The 18189-nt window shown below is 37.0% G+C and overlaps 1 long non-coding RNA gene across 3 annotated transcripts in view; it reads right to left on the reverse strand.

The window, feature by feature from the left end:
- Nucleotides 1-18189, reverse strand: part of LOC116074599 — a 130826-nt gene that overhangs the window by 109006 nt on the left and 3631 nt on the right. The gene's annotated exons all lie outside the window — the stretch shown is intronic.

Below are 18189 nucleotides of genomic sequence, written 5' to 3' on the forward strand. Positions count from 1 at the left end.
GGGGTTTGCAGCCCCTTAGGATGAACAACAATATGAACTAACTAGCACCCTCAGAGTTCCCAGGGTCTTAATCACCAACAAAGGACTTCACATGGTGGGTCTGATTGTTCTGGCAGCACGTGTATAGTAGAGGATTGCAAAATCGATCATCAATAGGAGGAGAGGACCTCGGCCCTGTGAAAGTTCTGTGCCCCAGTATAGGGGAATGCCAGAGCCAATAATTGGGAGAGGGTGAGGTGGCAAGCCTGGGGAGGGGGGAGGCAACAGGGGATTGTTCTTGTTGTTTTTGTTTGTTTGTTTGTTTGTTTTTTGCAGGGGAAACTGAGAAAGGAGAAATTTACATGTAAATAAAGAAAATATCTAATAAAAAAAAAGATGTCTACTTAAACTTTCCTTAAAATTGCAAAAATCTGATGATTTGTCCCAATTCCATCATCAAATGTTTAGAAAATCTCCACTTGTAGAGCCAAATCCTGCCACTAGTTAGTATTCCAATATAAAATATTATCTGAATTTTCAAAACTGAAAACATTACAAAGGCCATGGTTTCCTTGAATCAGGAGTAGCAGAGCAGACTCAGCTGGAGAGTTGTTTCTTCAGTTTTCTTGCCTTACTATAATCTTACTTTTAAAGTTGGAAGATTAGAAGCTGGACATCTGAGGAAATGTACATTATTCACGATTCTCTAAAGGAACAAGCCAGTATAATAGTATGGTGGTTAGTTTCAACTGTCAATTTAGCAGAGTTCAGAATACATGGGGAGATTGGCCTCTGGGCCTGACTATGGGATTATCTTCATTGTACTAACTAAAGTTGAACAACCTACTACCCATTATAAGCTACAATAAACCCTTTCCCCTTTAAGTTGTTTTTGACAATAATAAGAAAATTACCTAAGACAGAAACAGATGCTAGAGGTTGTATCTTTGCTATGATAAATCTATATGGATCTTAGGCCATTGGAACTTTTGTTAGTGGGAAGTAAGAGAGTTTGGAACTTGGGGCTAAAAAAGTTCTGGGATGCTGGAAGCAGAGTATAATAGACTAATCTACTGGAAACTTAGTAGAGAAGAATGCTCAAGTAAATATATACTTCAGAGGTACAGCTATAGTAAAAAGTATATTCAGTAAAGCAATTGAGATTGGGGCCACTCATGTAATACTTTTGCCAGAAATCTAGCTTAATTCTGCCTATAGCCTTGGAACCTGAGTAGAAATGATTCTAAAGATAATGGCCTAATTTTTTATAAGTGAAATTTTAATATAAAACAATGTTGATGTTAGTACAGAGACAACAAATGTAAAAAAAAGAGATCAGTACCACCAAGGAACAAATTCCCATGATGCACTAGGAAAATAGAAAACTGGTCCTGTGGACATGAAGCCTCCAAAGCTCCATCTTGTGGAGGATATCCAGAGTCATTGAACAAAAAGAAAGCCTAAACTAAAGGCAGATCTCTAGAGAAGTGTTACAACAGGGCCAGCACGTAGAACTGACATAACAATGACCTTTAGGGGACTAGACTTCACCTCAGATTGTCATCAGAACTTGACAGCATTGTCCATGTCATGCAGGTTTTACAGGCATGGAACATATAAGATTAAGTAGGTCCTAAAATACTGCTCCACATTTTCAAAAAGCAGTTGAAGACACACAAAGTATATTAAAGTAGGAGTATTGAAAAGCACTGTGTGAAGCTGTGATGAATAGGCAGTAGGAATCCAGGCATATTGGAGGTCCCAGGACCTTTGGACATGAACTGCTGAAAGCTTCTGGCATGGACTGGAGCAAGTCGAGGATAGAATCTATATATGCTGAGGACAACATAAGTAGACAAGTGAAGATAGCCAAGAATTTTGAAGCTCAGTCGATTACAAGCCGTAAATACCAGAACTGGCACTCCATGAATTTGTGTTGGCCATGGTGGACTTTAGTTTTGTTTTGGTGTGATTATTTCTTGTTATTATCAATTCTCCTACTTTGGTATAAGAATACTGATTCTGTGATTATATATATATATATATATATATATATATATATATATATATATATATATATATAAAACAAGTTATAAACATTATATATATATAAATATATATAATGTTATATAAATATATATAAACATATATCATGTTTATAATTCATAGGAACTCAGTAAAAGACTTTGGGTTTTTAATATGTTGAAACTTTCAACAGATGAGGACTTTTAAAGTTATACTAATGCAAAATTATAGCATGGTTATGAGCCTTTGAAGACAAGGGAGTGGGAGGGGTCTATCATAAAAGTGATGTGTCTAGGCATCCAATTGACAAGGAATAGAGTTGTGAAGGTGTTATCAATTATACAGAATCAAGACTCACTTAAGAGATGGTGTTTTAGGCATACCTGAGGAGCGCTGTCTTCACTGTTCTAATTTATCTTCATTGTTTTAATTGAGATTGATAAATCCACCCACTGTCAAGTTGAGGTACCATTTCCTGGAAAGACTGTATGAGTGGAGATGGGGTGCTGTGAAGCAAGCATGTGCTCTTCCTCTTCTGTTTTCTGATTGTAGATGGAATGTGACCAGCTGCTGCAAGCTCTGGTGCCTTGCTTTTCTTATGATGATGAGTGGTCCTTCCAGTATGAGCTAAAATTATTCTTTTCTCTCTTTTTTCACAGAACTAGAAAAAGAAACTAGCACACACACACACACACACACACACACACACACACACACACAGGTGTCCCTTGCTTAAAATTTGAAAATATATTTATTCTGCTTAGCTCAAATGAACATCATAGTTTATTCGCCCCTTAAAACATGCTCAGAATACTTGCTTGTTGACAAAATGCCATCTACACAGAACCTATTTTTATAATGAAATGCTTTTATACACCTTCTAATTTATTGAATGCCTCTGTCGAAGAAGAAAAATTTCTTGCCATAACAACTCGTTGTTCTTACCCTAATGATATAAGCTAACTATATGTTTACTTGTCACTGATATACAACATAAAAGTGAATTCTAGTGTATGTTATCGCTACTGGCTTGGAAAAGATAAAAACTAATCAGAATTCTGAATAGACATATATCTCAGTGACTGAGAACATTTGCTGCTGTTCCAGAAAAAAACAAGTTCAGTTCCCAGCCCCCAAGCTTAGTGGGCCACAACCACCTGCAACTCCAGATCTAAGGAATCCAATGCCCTCTTCTGGACTCTGTGGGAACCTCCACACATTTGGCTGGAGGAACATCCACACAGACATACATAAATAAAAATAAAAACCTATAAAACACAAATAAAAATTCTAAGTATAGTTTATACAGCAGGTGTATGACTTAGGAATCGTCATCATGTACAAAAACTTACAGGTCAGGCAATAGTAATTCAGGTGCTATATATTTATAGAAAGAAATTTGTTGTTACACTCTCGTGAGGAAGTGTGCTGTGTAAAATCAGGAAACCATGGAAAGATATAAAGGTACTTTTCTTTAGGTCTGAAGCATGAGATTTTAAAGAACTGATAATGTTAAATCCTAAAGATTAGAGGTCCAAGAATCCGTAGGTCTGATGACCAAGGGCAGAGTAATACTGCCTCTCATTCTTCTACCATTCTGTTCTATTCTGGCCTTCATCAGATTGAATAATGCCAGTACACATTAGTCAAGGCACATTTTTGTTCAGTTGGCTAATTTAAATGCTAATATCTTTTGAAGTACCCTCACAGATACACCCAGGAAAAATGCCCTACCAGCTATTAGATTATCCCTTAGCTCATCAAGGTGACATAGAAAATTAATCATCTCACCAGGAATATTTTTTTTCCCTAAATTTCAGAGCATCTGCATGCGTTCTCTGTTTAGGAACTACTTTAGGTTTCCTCACAGTATGCAAGCTCAGAGCAGTCAGAACCTTTTATGTATTAGCTTGCAGTCCAGGTATTTGTAATTCCTGCAAAGTTGCATAGCTCTTATTCATTAATACAGCCTCAGAACCCGGGTTTCCATTGCGACTGCATTTCTTTGCTGGCAAGCAGACCATACATATACCTGGATTCCAGGGAACGAAGTTTCTATGTTAATTCAAATCGAAGGTCTCAAAAAAATCATATGGCTTGAGCTATATTCTTAACAGTTATCTTTAGAAAAGAAAATCTGGCATAAAATCTAATTTTGAAAACACCATATGCTTAGCCAACAGGTTCGACAATCTTAAAATGAAGAATCAAGTATTAAGATTAGTTGAAAGCAATAATACAAAAGTAATTAACTCAAATAATGTTTGAAAGTATCCAAAGACAAAATTAGATGAAAATAGGATAGAGCTCATATAAAGCTGCTGCTATTTTAATAGGACCTTCACCTACTTGCAGGTTTTGAGGAAAATACAGTTAGAGTTAGTTAATAGACAACTTTACATACTTTAAAGCCAGTTTTGTATGCCTATTCCAAAGCCTGATAGGATGATATGTAGAATGTGAATTTTGCCACTCATAAGTTTTAAAGTGGGAGAATATTAAAAATTGCTGTTGTAATCAATTAGTGGCAATGGAGACCTGAATATCAATATCATCCCTTAGCTATAATCTGCCTGAGGCTCAGTGGAGTTTTCAATGACTTTTTACAGTCATTGATGTTACTTCTTTCACGGAAGGAGATCATTCTAAAATTCTACCATTTGCTTTAACATCCCAATCTATTTTTATCCACTGTATTTATAATAGATTTGGTCTATTCCTTATTCTTAACCAGTTACCAGACAGTATCATCATCAACCAGTTATCCAAGCTCAAAACTTCAGAATTCACACATCCAGCCCTCATGCCCGAATAAACTAGTCTCTATCTTGTGTGCCTTAAAGAGCATCTTTAGTCCACTGCCCCAGCCCAGTTCTTCAGCATCCTTCCTCTGAGAACTGATTTGTTCTCTAACTTCTGGTCTCTGGTCTTTAATGGATCCTACATTTAGAGTCCTAGAATATTTTTCTTATTATGAAGTACTTAAAGGCAAATCATATTTTATCTTTCCTTATATTCTAGATAGTACTTCTCTGCTAGACATGTAAGAAGAAACTATTCCCTCCCACACTGTAAGTGACTTCTACTTAGTTGCTTTGACGTGTATTTCAATTTCATGAAGTCTTGTCAGTATTTGATGCTATTTCTTGAGCAACTGGATTCCTGTTCAAAATGTCCTTGCCTATGCTGATAACCTGAAGTGTTCTCCATATTATTTCCTCTACCAGTTTTAGAGTTTCAGTCTTTCATTTAAGCCTTTTATGCATTTAAAGTGGACATTAGTGAACAGATACTGATTTAGCTTAGATTTTCTGTGAGTCCACTATCAGAAAAATTGGATAAAAGAAATGTGATTTATATACATAGTGAGAATTTTTCAGCAGTAAAGAAGAATAGAATCATGTCATTTGTAGGAAAATGCAACTGGAATCAATTATATTAAGCAAATTAAGTCAGTCTCAGAAAGACAAACATTGCCCATTCTCTCTCATTTGCAGGTCCTGGATTTGTTATAGAACTATAAAATTGCACGTGTGTCAATGACATGGAAGTATATATGAGACTGTCAGAGCCAACAAAGGAGACAAACAACAGAGATGCAAACAAGAAAAGAGATAGTTGTAGGATAGGTGAGGAATGTGCTCAGAATAAGCCAGCCACTTATATAAAATGGCTTTTGACAATCGATATAATAAAATGATGTCAGAATTGAAGAGAGAAAGAGCGATGTTTACACAATGCTAATATAAAATATAAAAACCTCTTACTTCACCTAGTTCTCATTTCTCTTCCCAGCTCATTTTTAGAAAACTAAATCCATTAATTTTAATGTTCAATGTAGTAGCTTTTACTGTATACTATAACATTCTTTACATGTATGTAATACACTACGATCATATATACCCATGTACATCTTATGTCCTCCACTTCTACAATGACCCACTAAATTGTTTCTTTCCCCAAATAGTCTTCCTGCGACATTGGTGTCTTGTTTTTTTAATCTAGATTCTGAATCTCCATATCAGACCTTTTCACCTTTGAAATGCCATAGAATGACTGTGAGTACAAACTATCTTCAAGTCAAATTCTATTGTAATGGTTACAAACTGTCTGCTTGTGTGTGTATGTGAGTGGGTGGGGGGAGGTGGTAGGGGTTGAAATTATACTACATTCATTGCATCGACTTTTTAAAAAAGCACTTAACAAGCACAGCAATAAGCACAAAGCAACTAAATATATTAATAGAGTTTTTTACTTTGAATAGAACATTGGCTACATGTGTAAACTTTCCTCCAGATCAGTTTTAAATAAACATATCTTAATAAAAATCCTATGTTGAAACACATGATGCCTGGCATTTCTTATTTTTAACACTGTTATGATGTTTGCTAACATTTGTGTTAATATATGCACAGATTATCTCTGTTGGGTGTCACGATTAATAGATGAAAGTTAAAATATCACTATAGTGTTTTATGAATCCAAAACCTCAGACTGCTGATGTTAAAAACAAACATTCTGTTGCTTCGGACTTTACTTCAAAAGAGACTTCACAATCTTCTCACTCAAGGATTTTTTTTTCTTTTTTTTTCTTTTTTTCCTATGGTACAGGGTCTGACTATGTAGTCCTTGGCTGGTCAGAACTCACCATGGAGACCAAGTTGGTCTCAAACCTGATTCTGCCTGCTGAATTCTGGAATTAACCATGTGTACATACTGCTATGTCCAATCTAAAGGTTGACTTCTTATTCTTTTTCTCATCACTGAAATATGTTGTACTTTCATGAGAAAGGACATTTGACCATTTCCATAACATGTCATACATTTTTTTGTCTGATTTTTATCTATGAAGTAGTTTCTGTATATCTTCACTCTCATTTTCAATGGTTTCTATCAACTATGGACCAGGATTCTTACATGAGAATTCCAAAACAAACATTTAAACGTTTTAAATTATACATAATTCTGAATGAGAACTCCATAGGAATGTACTCTGCCTTATTCAGGACATGAACCGCTCATGGTCAGCAAACGTTGCTACGTGTGCTACTCTCTCATTTGTCTCAGTCCCCATCTCAACCATCAGACAACTGTCATAGGACCATAGGACTTATCCGTAGGGTGTAGTACTATCTTGAGCCACAGATATTCACTCTACATAAATGAGAGCAATACTATATGATTCTGTCTTCTTAGAGCCTATCTACTTTTTTTTTTTCTAGTTGTGACTGATACAATCCCACACACCAAGAAGTTACTGGAACTTGCTATTCCATGAAGTGTTCACTGAAGAGTTAGACATAATTCATTTGACCTTTCTAGAGATGTTAGGATAATTTAGTTATCTACCACTATGACAGGTAAATCATAGAGAATATTGAAGATGATTCCAGAGATTATCCTTGAAATATTATGAACCTAAAATAAAGCCTAGATTCAAGAAGCCCGCTAGTTGATAATTATTAGAAAATGCTCCATGTTCTATAGGATTGTCCAGAAAGGCAAGAATATCATCTTCTTGAAACAAGGACAACTAAGCCCTTGAACTCATGCTTTGTTAGAAAAAAGTTTTTCAAATAAAATCAAAATATAAAAAAAAGAAAAGTAACTAAAGTGGCTTATCTCGAACAAGCACATAAACTTTATAAAGAAAATGAAGGAGAAAACAGATTGCTTATGCTTATTATATACAACAACAAAAATGATTAAAATCTAATACCTAATTAAATTGTATTTATACTTAATTTACAAACAACTGTATGATATATAATTTATATAAAGCATGACATAAACTTATCCTTAAAGTTCCTGGTCCTATGGACCACACATTTTTATCCAAGCTGCTGAAATCCTGTGTTGCTCATCAGATATCCAATAATTGGGAGTCAGAGCAAAAGCTGAGTCTACTGACATTGATGCTTTAATGTTTCCCTCATCAACAGTTACCCACGTACAGAGCATCCCATGACTTAAGCAATAACATTGGACAGATACAGTAGGTATATCTTCAAATGCAGTCGAGGTATGACAGACGGCTAGGACAATTCAGCGTAAAGCAAGAAAGAGCTTGTGCGATGCATGGCACTGTGATTAAAGGACATGACTGACGGCCAGCCAGTGAAATGTGAAAGGCTGTGATAATTAGTTTCTCTGATCTTCATCCAAAACCAAGTAGTAAAGAGATAGATGCTTTCGTAAGAAGTAGTTGCTGGAGTAAACAGCTTATCTGACATGCAGGGAATCTTTGCTGTGTGACACACTGGAGTTTGGGAGGGAAGAGAATGACTCAGCCATACTAAAACTTGATTGCAAAAGAGAGTTAGAAGGTATGACGGAGAGGAGTTTAATAAGAAAAGTTGAAACAGCACAAGAGCTGAAGTCATTCTGTAAAAGGATGCTGGCCTCCATCTTATTTGGTTAGCATGGCTTTGCATCCATGCAGTTTCAACTGTTATGAGAACAAGGACCCAAGGATGCTAGGAAAACACAGGAAGAATTAGGGTGGGCTGATCTCTTTAGTGTAACCCAAGCTGTAACTCACAATTGGATTTAAAATGCCCACGTAAGAATGGACATGTAAATAAAAAGAAATAAGGAGATAGTAAGGTAAAGGTGCTACATTGGCAATGTAAGAAGCATCAGCAGGGTAGGGTTAAATGTAACAAACCGTGTAAATCCAGTGAAAAATTAAAGGAGAGAGCACATTTGGAGGTTGTTAGATATGCTAGCAAAGCCGTAGGCAGTATAAATAGAAACGTCATCTAAGCCAGAGGATACTTACCGGACTAGTCTGAAAAACAGCCAAGTCCCTTCCTTTTTTGATTTTTTAAAAAGATGTATTCATTCACACATTATTTGTGAGCATGAGTTTTTGTGTATCATATGGATACAGGAACTTGTTGAAGTGAGAAGAGGCCACCAGAGCTTCCCCTAGAGCTGGAGGTACAGGGAGTGCCAGGTCCCTTCTTCACAGTGCCTACAAACACACTGCAAACAAAGACGTCTACTACTTTCTAAATCTCTCCTATGTGGAAAAAATTCCATCCTTCTGTTTACTTGCTTAGCAGCTTTAAATGTTAACCAACAACAACAACAACAAAAACTTCAGCTTGTGAGATATGGCCTTAAGTATGCATTGCCCAGATTCAGGTCCTGGGGTAGACTCTGATATAGATCAGTGAGATAAGCAAGACACAGGACGGAGAATCTACTCTTGCTCCAAACTGATGGGCTGTGCTTCTGCTGTATCTTACAATGAGCCCAACGTAAATCATGACCCTGGTACTGAATCCCTCTCTGCTCCTTGGTAGGATGCTAAGAGCTACTCACATGAAATTTTAGTAAGTAAAAGAGAACAGATCTAATTATCTTAATTTCTTGATATACATTGGGACCTACAAAGGTTTAGCTCCGTAAGTCACCGAAATAAAAATTCACAGAGGGTCAAGGCCCTAGTGTAGAATGGCATTATGTCTTCATGCAATCTATAAATGCACAGAACTTAAGTCACCGAGATGGCTTATGCTACTAATTACAATGCAAATGATATGCAGATGATTGTTAACCTCTACTGTTTGTTTAATGAATAATCAAGAAATGAGTCTGTTAATGTTAACAGATGCCATTTTTGGAACAAATATTTTTGGTGATTGACCTGCAGTCGCTCTGTCTAGAGGTGCAGAAGACCAGCTCACACACAGCAGTGGGTCAGGGGTATGTGGAAGCACCTGTCCGTTCTCATTCTTTCCCATTTCTCAGCATAAGCCATCGTTTTTTGTAATCCGAGAGTACTGCTTAGACATCAGATAAATCCTTAAATATATAACTGATTTAAACACTAAAATATTAATGTTAAAATAAATCAAAAAACATCTTCACAATCTCCTCCTCTCTTCCAGCTCAATTTCCAATGGCTACCACTTCTAGCAGATACCCTCTTCTCAGGACAGAAACTGAGACCTAAGCCTAAGAAGGTCACGGTTTGCTGCTTACCCTGAGGTGACATTTGAGTTTGTCTTTTTTGTAAAGAAACAGTTTAAACTTTTTTTTAATGTATAGAATGTTCCTGACAGTCTTCTGGTCTAAGGATTCCATGGGTTCCTTAGCTAAAAGCTTTTGTTGTTGTCTTTCTCTGTTAGCATGCCAGGACCTGACATTAAAACTCATTATGACTAACAGTTATTTGACACAGTATGCATCCAATCATAATATATTTCATTATGCAATTTTACTTTGGCAGAAACCAGGTGAAACAACCTGTTCTCTATTTTTCTCTTATTTTATTACATAAATGAATACATCCACTCCTTTTACCAATGTAAAGATTTTATGTAGTCATCTAAGTTCCTCACTCATCCCACGATCAGTCCATCTGGTGATTATATGTAGAAAGAAAATACTCATAAAAAAGAGATCTGTTCCTACAGAACCATAAAAGAGTGAAAATTCAAAATAGGAAGAAACTAAACCAAAAAAATAAAAAAGTACAAAAATATCAAGGATAGCCTAATCTCAAGTAAAATAATTAATAGCTTAAAAAATAATGTTATGTCAAGAAATCTTACTCAACCTGCTCTTATAGCTATTTGACCAGTAAGTTTATAAAAAGGAAAAAAAAAAACATTGGAACTTTCTGAATGTATGTGATTGAAGAAAATCTATAGAAATGAGAGCTGGCATGGAAAGCCTGAACAGATGGCCAGACCTGTCTCTATCACAGTAATGTGGCTAAAACACGCTTATAGGGAGTCAGCATTGTAAAATGATACACACACAGGAGATCATCCAAGACTGTGAGGTTCACTTAGGCTCACGTCTTTTATAAATAAAGCATATGTTTCTCTACTATGTATGAAATATCAACATATCTTTCCTGTAAAAGTTAAGAGAATGACCAAAAACACTTACAATTTCAAAACATACATAAATTGGCTGAAAATATAAAATAATGAAAAAGATGATAGTGATAATATTGATAGTTATCTCAAAAACTCTCATCACAAATAACTAATTTTGAATATTTTTTGCTCTTCAAACATATCCTTAAAATTAGCTTGGCACTGTCATCCCTCTCTTGATCAGTCACAGCAGGAAATTTCCTTCTCAGAAAAGCATTCTGACATTTATGTTCATATTTTGTCATCTCCCTAAAGGAGATAGATCTGTTTACATGCATCTCATTTTAGGAGTGCTCTGAAGAGATGTAGAGAGAATTAAGAATGAATAAAATTGATCTGATTTAACTTCTTGTACCATAAGCCCAGTGGTTTATCACAAAGGCTGTCAACTATGAGCTGTGGCCCAGGAAAGAAAGTTTCCTATAAGAATTACATGAATGTGCAGATGTAGGAATCTAGCAGAAAAAGCCATCATCAAATTCAGTTTGTTTTCCCAAATCAATATTCCATATTCATACCATTAGTAGTACTCAAGACAAGTGACACACATACCAGCTACAAATGTCTTATGCTAGGGCATGAAGTCATCTCTTTATATCTAGTGGGAGATCTAAATGAAGCTGCAGATATTGGGCTGCACTGAAACAGACTACAAACAAAAATTGAGTAAAAGGAGAAGATGAATATGAAGATGATGTCCAAAACTTTGCCAGTCTTCATCATCTAAATCAACTTCCTGTATGAGTTGTTGACATTAAAGTTAATGACTAGTTTTATACTTGATGTTTTCATTAGCTCTGCTTGATAGATTTTTTTTAAAAACAAACAAACAAACATAAGTGTTTGTTCAAAATCATTAATGTAGAAATAGGTTTCAGGGGAAAATCCATATCATGTTTCTAAACAAGCAGATTTCATGGTTTAGAAATAGTGTGTGAGTTAAGCCCTTAATCACATACATGTCATAGCCACATCATCTTGCCTTTAAAGTCAAACAGAGGACAATAAAATTTTGCCTTATGATAGAAGGCCCAGTAGGCTTGAGTATTTCCATGTTTCTCCCAGTGTTGTTTACAGAGTAGCCACATAGACACTTCCTAAGAATGTTGTTTTACTAGATATGTGCAGTCTCAGGCCTCAATCATAGGCACTCTGAGTCAGAATCAATTTTGACATGATTCTCTAGGAATTGGGATGAGAACTATGTCTTTCTGTAGCCTGCAAGTACAGATATTGACTTGTGATTCCAAGGCCTTAGCTTACTAACATTTTGAAGACTTGAAGCAAGTGTTAGATAAGCCTGACTTTCGTGTGAACATAAACAAGGTGACTTTGTCTCTTATATATAAACAAGGATGCTAACTCTTTCTTTCAACTGTTAGAATTAAGGTTATATATGCACATGTTGTCAAGAACACTAAAAGCCCAGCAGACATTATAAATCTCTTATATCACCATTGCCACCTTCCCAACTTGCACCTCATTGATATACTTCACCCAGGTACATTTCCATCTTTTCTAGTTCTGATTCAAGCTCCCACTTATGGGTGCTTCTTTGTCCTCTCTCATCTTCAAATAGAGTTGTACCACTCCTTTAGAAGGCATCCAAGAGTTAGACACATGTCCCATATGCAAAGACGATACAGTGTCTTTTCTTTTAAAGGTCTATTTCATCTGTAACCATTTGAGTTCATTCCCATGGTTCCTGGTAAAATGGGTAATTTTTACATTGGCCACAGAGCTTAAACTGCCTTTAGTGTGCTTCTTGTTACATATATTTGAGTTTGTGACTTTTTTCAACTTCAACTCCTCTAGATGTTATTCTTACCAATTATTAGATAATGAAAGGGTAAATAATTTAAGCTCCAGACCAATGACAGTGGTCTCTGTTTAGACAAGTATGTGCCCCTGATGACAACTGTCTTATTATCTGATCCTCTGCTGCCCCCTAAGGGCCTCTCATCACTTTGCCCACTGTCCTTGGGCCATGGCTATTAAAACTATTAAGAATCCTTGGGATTTTAGTGTTGAGCATGGAGCATTTCCCAGTCTGTTCCAAGCTTTGCACCATATAGTATGTGCATGAAAAACAAAACAAAACAAACTCCTCGAATTTTAGAAACACACCTCACACATTTTAGAAAATGCGCATTTCATGACGTCATTTTCATTTTCCGGCCTTCCTTTGACCGTAGGGCATGTTTACCTCTCTGTTTTTCATCTCACTAAATGAGCAATGCTGTCAGTGGCACCCAAACCACTGTTGAACACTAGAGCAGACTTTCCAGGACAAGCGATAGCTCTTAGGTTAATAAAAGTAGCTAGAATAAATCTTGGCAGAGGATAAGAAGAAAGGAAGTGAATTTCTGAGAAAGGTGCAAAGCAAAGCTAGCAGGACTGAAGAGTGAAGCATTTTGGGTAGAGAGAGAGGGCGTAGAAGGAAGTAGAGAAAAGGAAGACTGGGGCCTGGAACACTAGGGACCATAATAAAGCTCGAATCTTGTTGAGGAACCACGCTGAAAACCAGCTGCTTTGTCTTCAGCAGAAAACGTTGTGATAGATGGACACTTTGAAAAATTCTCCTGAGAACATCATTATGGCAATTCAGGCAAGGAGAATGACAGCCTCAAATCAGCAAATGGAGAAGATAGATGGATATAGGAAAAGATAAATGATTGGAGTTGGAGATATTCAGTAGGCACCGTCAGCACTCAAGGATATGAGGACAGCATGGCTCAAAGATGAAATTAACTGAGGCAAGTATTTAAGCACAAAATAAAAATTAAATTAAACTCAGCCAGTGTGCACATTTTCAAAGTGTTCTTTGATAAGCACTTAAGAACAACATGCTAGCCGGGCAGTGGTGGTGCACACCTTTAATCCCAGCACTTGGGAGGCAGAGGCAGGCTGATTTCTGAGTTCAAGGCCAGCCTGGTCTACAGAGTGAGTTCCAGGACAGCCAGGGCTACACAGAGAAACCCTGTCTCAAAAAAAAAATGCTAACAACAAGTGAAAATGAGTTATAATACCTGCATTTGAAAGGTGATTGCCTCCATAATGAATATAGAACTTTTAAAATTCAATGAGAAAAAAAAACTAATAAGAATATGGATAAAGAGAATTAGATCCACTGCATGGACCCTGGGGATTAAATTCAAACAATTGCTTTTATCCACTGAGCTGTCTCACCAGCCTCTCAGATATTTCTTGAAGTAATAAAAACTGATACAGCTGCGTTAGAAGTCAGCTTAGCAGTTTTTTATACAATAATAAACAAGCCACAGCTTGCCTTCTAGATATTCATCCAGAAGAAATGAAAATATATCCCCACACAAAACCATAGCCATACATTCAGAATAATATTACTGATAATTGACAAGTAATGTATTATAGTAGATTAACCATAGGAGAATGATATAATGAAATATTACTCACTAATGAAAATGAATAAGCAACTGAAATAAATAAGGACTAAATAAGTGAACCAGATAAGCAAGAGATGCTACAACCAAAAGTGTTCACTCATGCTGTGTAATTTCATAGAGTGAATAGGAAACTCTAGAAGTGACTAGTCTAACACATGTTTAGAAGAAAGAGATCAATGATCTACTGGGACCCAATGGAGCTGATTGAGAATGAACATGAACACAGAAAATGTATAGGTAGTAAAAATGTTATTTTCACATAATGACATACATAGAAGATTCTAATGTGTTAATCACACATGCACCCAAAAACCCATTCTACTGCTTAAGTCAACAAAGCTATATTTATTGATAGAGACATTTATTTTTACACATTTATTGTGATTATTTTTAATATGTATGTGTTTAATGCCTGTTTGCAAAAATGCAGGTTCACGTGTATACACATGTGAGTTTTCCTTGATTACTCGATCTTATTTAATGAAGCAAGATCTCTCATTTGAACCTGAAACTCTCTGATGAGAGCTAGTTTGGGTAGCCAGGTTGCTCCAGTGGTTCTTTTGCATACTAAAATTACAGGTAGGCCTTCATGCCACCATCATTTATGTGGGCCCTGGAGGGCCAAACTCTAAGCATTGCACTTGTATGGCAAACCTTTTAATTGTTACGCAATCTCCATAGCCCAGAAGTAGATGTTTAAATAGATAGTTTGAAAGGTCATGATTGACAGCTCATGAGATTGGAAGAATAATGGGTTTGGGCTCAGGAATCTCACTGGAGCTGAATTCTTAGAGCAACCTCAATTGCAGGTTCTCAGCAGTATCAGGAAGGACACCAAAAATCTGTTTCGAAGTACATTTGTTTAAAAGAAGGCAGTGCAGAGGAGAAAGCATGGATTCGTTGGCTCAGTGGGATTGGCTCAGAGTATTTTCTCTGAGTCAACCCCTAGGCACATTTTATCATTTATAATGCAGAGCATAAGCGAATCATCACTCAGAGAGAGGACAAGAACAAATGAATGTGGCAAAAGGAAACAGAACCAAGGCTAATGGCGAGTAGTAGCACAGCCACTAAACAGCTGCTCAACTCCTTTCAAAGCCTGCCTTGCTTGCCTAGCAGCATCTTCAGCCATCCTCTTCTGGCTTTCGACCATCTGTCGCTTTGCAGACATGCCATACTCTGAGACATGTATATTCAGCTGCCGTGTCTCCAACCCTGAGAGTCTGGACTTGCTGTAGATGAGGCCGGAGGAGTCTATTTGAACATGTTTTTTAGTTTCATTTAAAACCCTGCCACACAGGGAAAACATTCAGCAAATTCTCCAACCGAAATGCTGCATAATTGTCTCGGGAAGGTTTCTTACCTTCTGCAAGCTTTTAGTAGCAATTCAATAAATTTTCAAGCCTTGCAAAGAAGGAAAATACCATATAATTTCCTTTAGTTGGTAATGAAGATTCGCTGGGGATTCAGTTAATTCAAAAGCCTCTCAGATTCAGAGCATCTGTGGGAGTTTTCTCCTTAGCTGCATTCCGAGCATCAGCCATGAGCATGATGTTTGATGAGTTACGGTCACATTCAGATAGCAGTCTCCTGCTTTCCGAATCTACATGTCACTCAGCAGAGATGAAAACAAAATCCTCTTTCCTGATCTTTGAAATCTCTGAGAAGTACCTGGCTAATTTCAAAATCTATTTTCTTCGTGAATAGAGAGAAAAATGAAATGAAACAGGATTGCTGAGCTAAATGGAAAAGTTCAAAGCTGAAGAACTTCATTACCCTCTCCAATACATCACACGGAGTTCATAGCTAACTTGGGAAAACCCTACTTTTAATCTGCCCCCTCCACATTGAACTCCCACTGAATAATCACCCAAGGCGCCGAGTGCGACCCACAGGCTGTGCAATCTTCCTGGAAGACATTCCTATGAGTCTACTTTGTTTCGACCAAATATATTAGGTTATCACACTCTGATCAGACACTCCAGCTTGAATTTGTAGCAGTGACCATGCTTAATTTTAGGGGAGAAAACAAAAATATTCTTACATAGGATGAGAGCCAGTCAGTTTTAATGAGAAGTAGAGCACACTGCTGTTCAAACTCCACTTCTCTCCATGGTCATTGTTTTATATTCCTAGACAGACTGTCCACATCACTTCCTGCATCAAGTGCTGACATTTGGCATGACTGTGGGCCTAACATGTGAGATTCTCAAAATATGAAAAATACCATCTTTTTCCCTTTCAATACAGAGCATGGACGAGCCACTTTTTCCTATGAATTAATGGCTATGGCTGCCTTCAGATAAAGAATTCTGCCCTGAAAATGAGCACACAGGAGAGCTTGCTGGTGCTCAGGTCTCTAGAAACCATCATGGTTTTGATTTCTTCTTTATTCCTGACAAACTAACAAGCCACACAGCTCATACACAGAACAGCTAGCCAGAGATCAAGGCAGTTCGCAGGTAAAATGTTTTGCTTAGGAAAAAAGCATTGACTATTTGAAAGCACCTTTAAGCTAAAAACAAACACAGGTAGACCCAGTGGATAGATATACATTTTAATACACACTCACTCCAGAAACCTACGTTTTTCTTTAAGTACCCAGACCGATGCATGATACTGCTAGACCAGGGCTGTAAGGGTAAACACTGGTGTGCGGTCTATTCTAGAACAATCTAGAGGCTAATACGCATAGCCCTGCCACCTTCAGGGGCTTCTTTTGCTCCTTCCTCTCTTAATGACCACATGAAGAGAGAAAGAAATAAAGGTAACACTTCTCACTAATGAAAGAAATAGGGTTTTAAAAGATGCATTTTTGTATCATCCCTCAACATTGCCTATTAGGATCTTCCTATCAAATAAAATGAGCCTTCGCTTTAAACTTTGACACACCCACAATTCTGCAAACATGCACACATCCCTGGGCTAAAGAGTGCACATCAATTCCTTTCAAATCCATGCACATAAGTGACTTGGACTTCTCAAGCTGCATTCTGTCTTGACAACAGTGGTATCAGCCCTAAGTTATATCTCCTCTTGAACTACTGTCTCTGCCTCATCAAAAGACAGTAATAAATGTGGCACAAAGGATGGTCCGCTGTCTTATTACCTTCAATAAGCACCAAATATTTAGAATGAAGCTGGAGATAGCTGTTACACTGCTACCAAACACACATCCCATATGGGCCCAAACAGAAACAAGAAAAAAACAAAACAAACAAACAAACCAAAAATAACCATTGTGTACCAAGGAACTCCACCATTCAAAGCGAGACTCCTTAGTGCATTTTCCCATAGCAGGACCAAAACACTGAGGGACAGCCCCAGCAGTGAACAGGCTCCAGAGACGATGTAAGAAACAGGTGGCTGGGATGCTTTGTAACACTGACTGAAGAGCAATCAGAAAATTTCTTGATTTATACAGATTCAAAAACAGTCATGATTTCAAGAGATGAAGATCACACTTTTCTAGTATGCCCAGAGTTAGAGGTCAAGCACTGATAACGATTGTATTGTCATCAACCCCACATCCTTATTCCTCACATTTTACAAACCACTTTAGCTTAAGGATACAAACATTTAACAGCCCATTTTTGAGCTGGTGTACTTTGTAGTTTCAAGATGCTTAGATAGATAAGAGACAGAATCCAAGTCGGTCCAAGGGAATCACTGTGGTCTAAGATATATTAGGAACTTTTAATATGATCAATCATATTACTCGCAGATTTGCCTAAACCAAGAATGCAGGCTTAGGAATCATTGTAGCTGTTATTAAATAAACTTGTAAGAACTGGTTTAATAAAAGGATGGTTTTGTTTCTATATTAACATTACAGCAACCTGGCATAAACCAGTCTTTCCAAA

The sequence above is a fragment of the Mastomys coucha genome, unplaced genomic scaffold, assembly GCF_008632895.1.
Source record: "Mastomys coucha isolate ucsf_1 unplaced genomic scaffold, UCSF_Mcou_1 pScaffold3, whole genome shotgun sequence".
NCBI classification, from domain to species: Eukaryota; Metazoa; Chordata; class Mammalia; order Rodentia; family Muridae; genus Mastomys; species Mastomys coucha.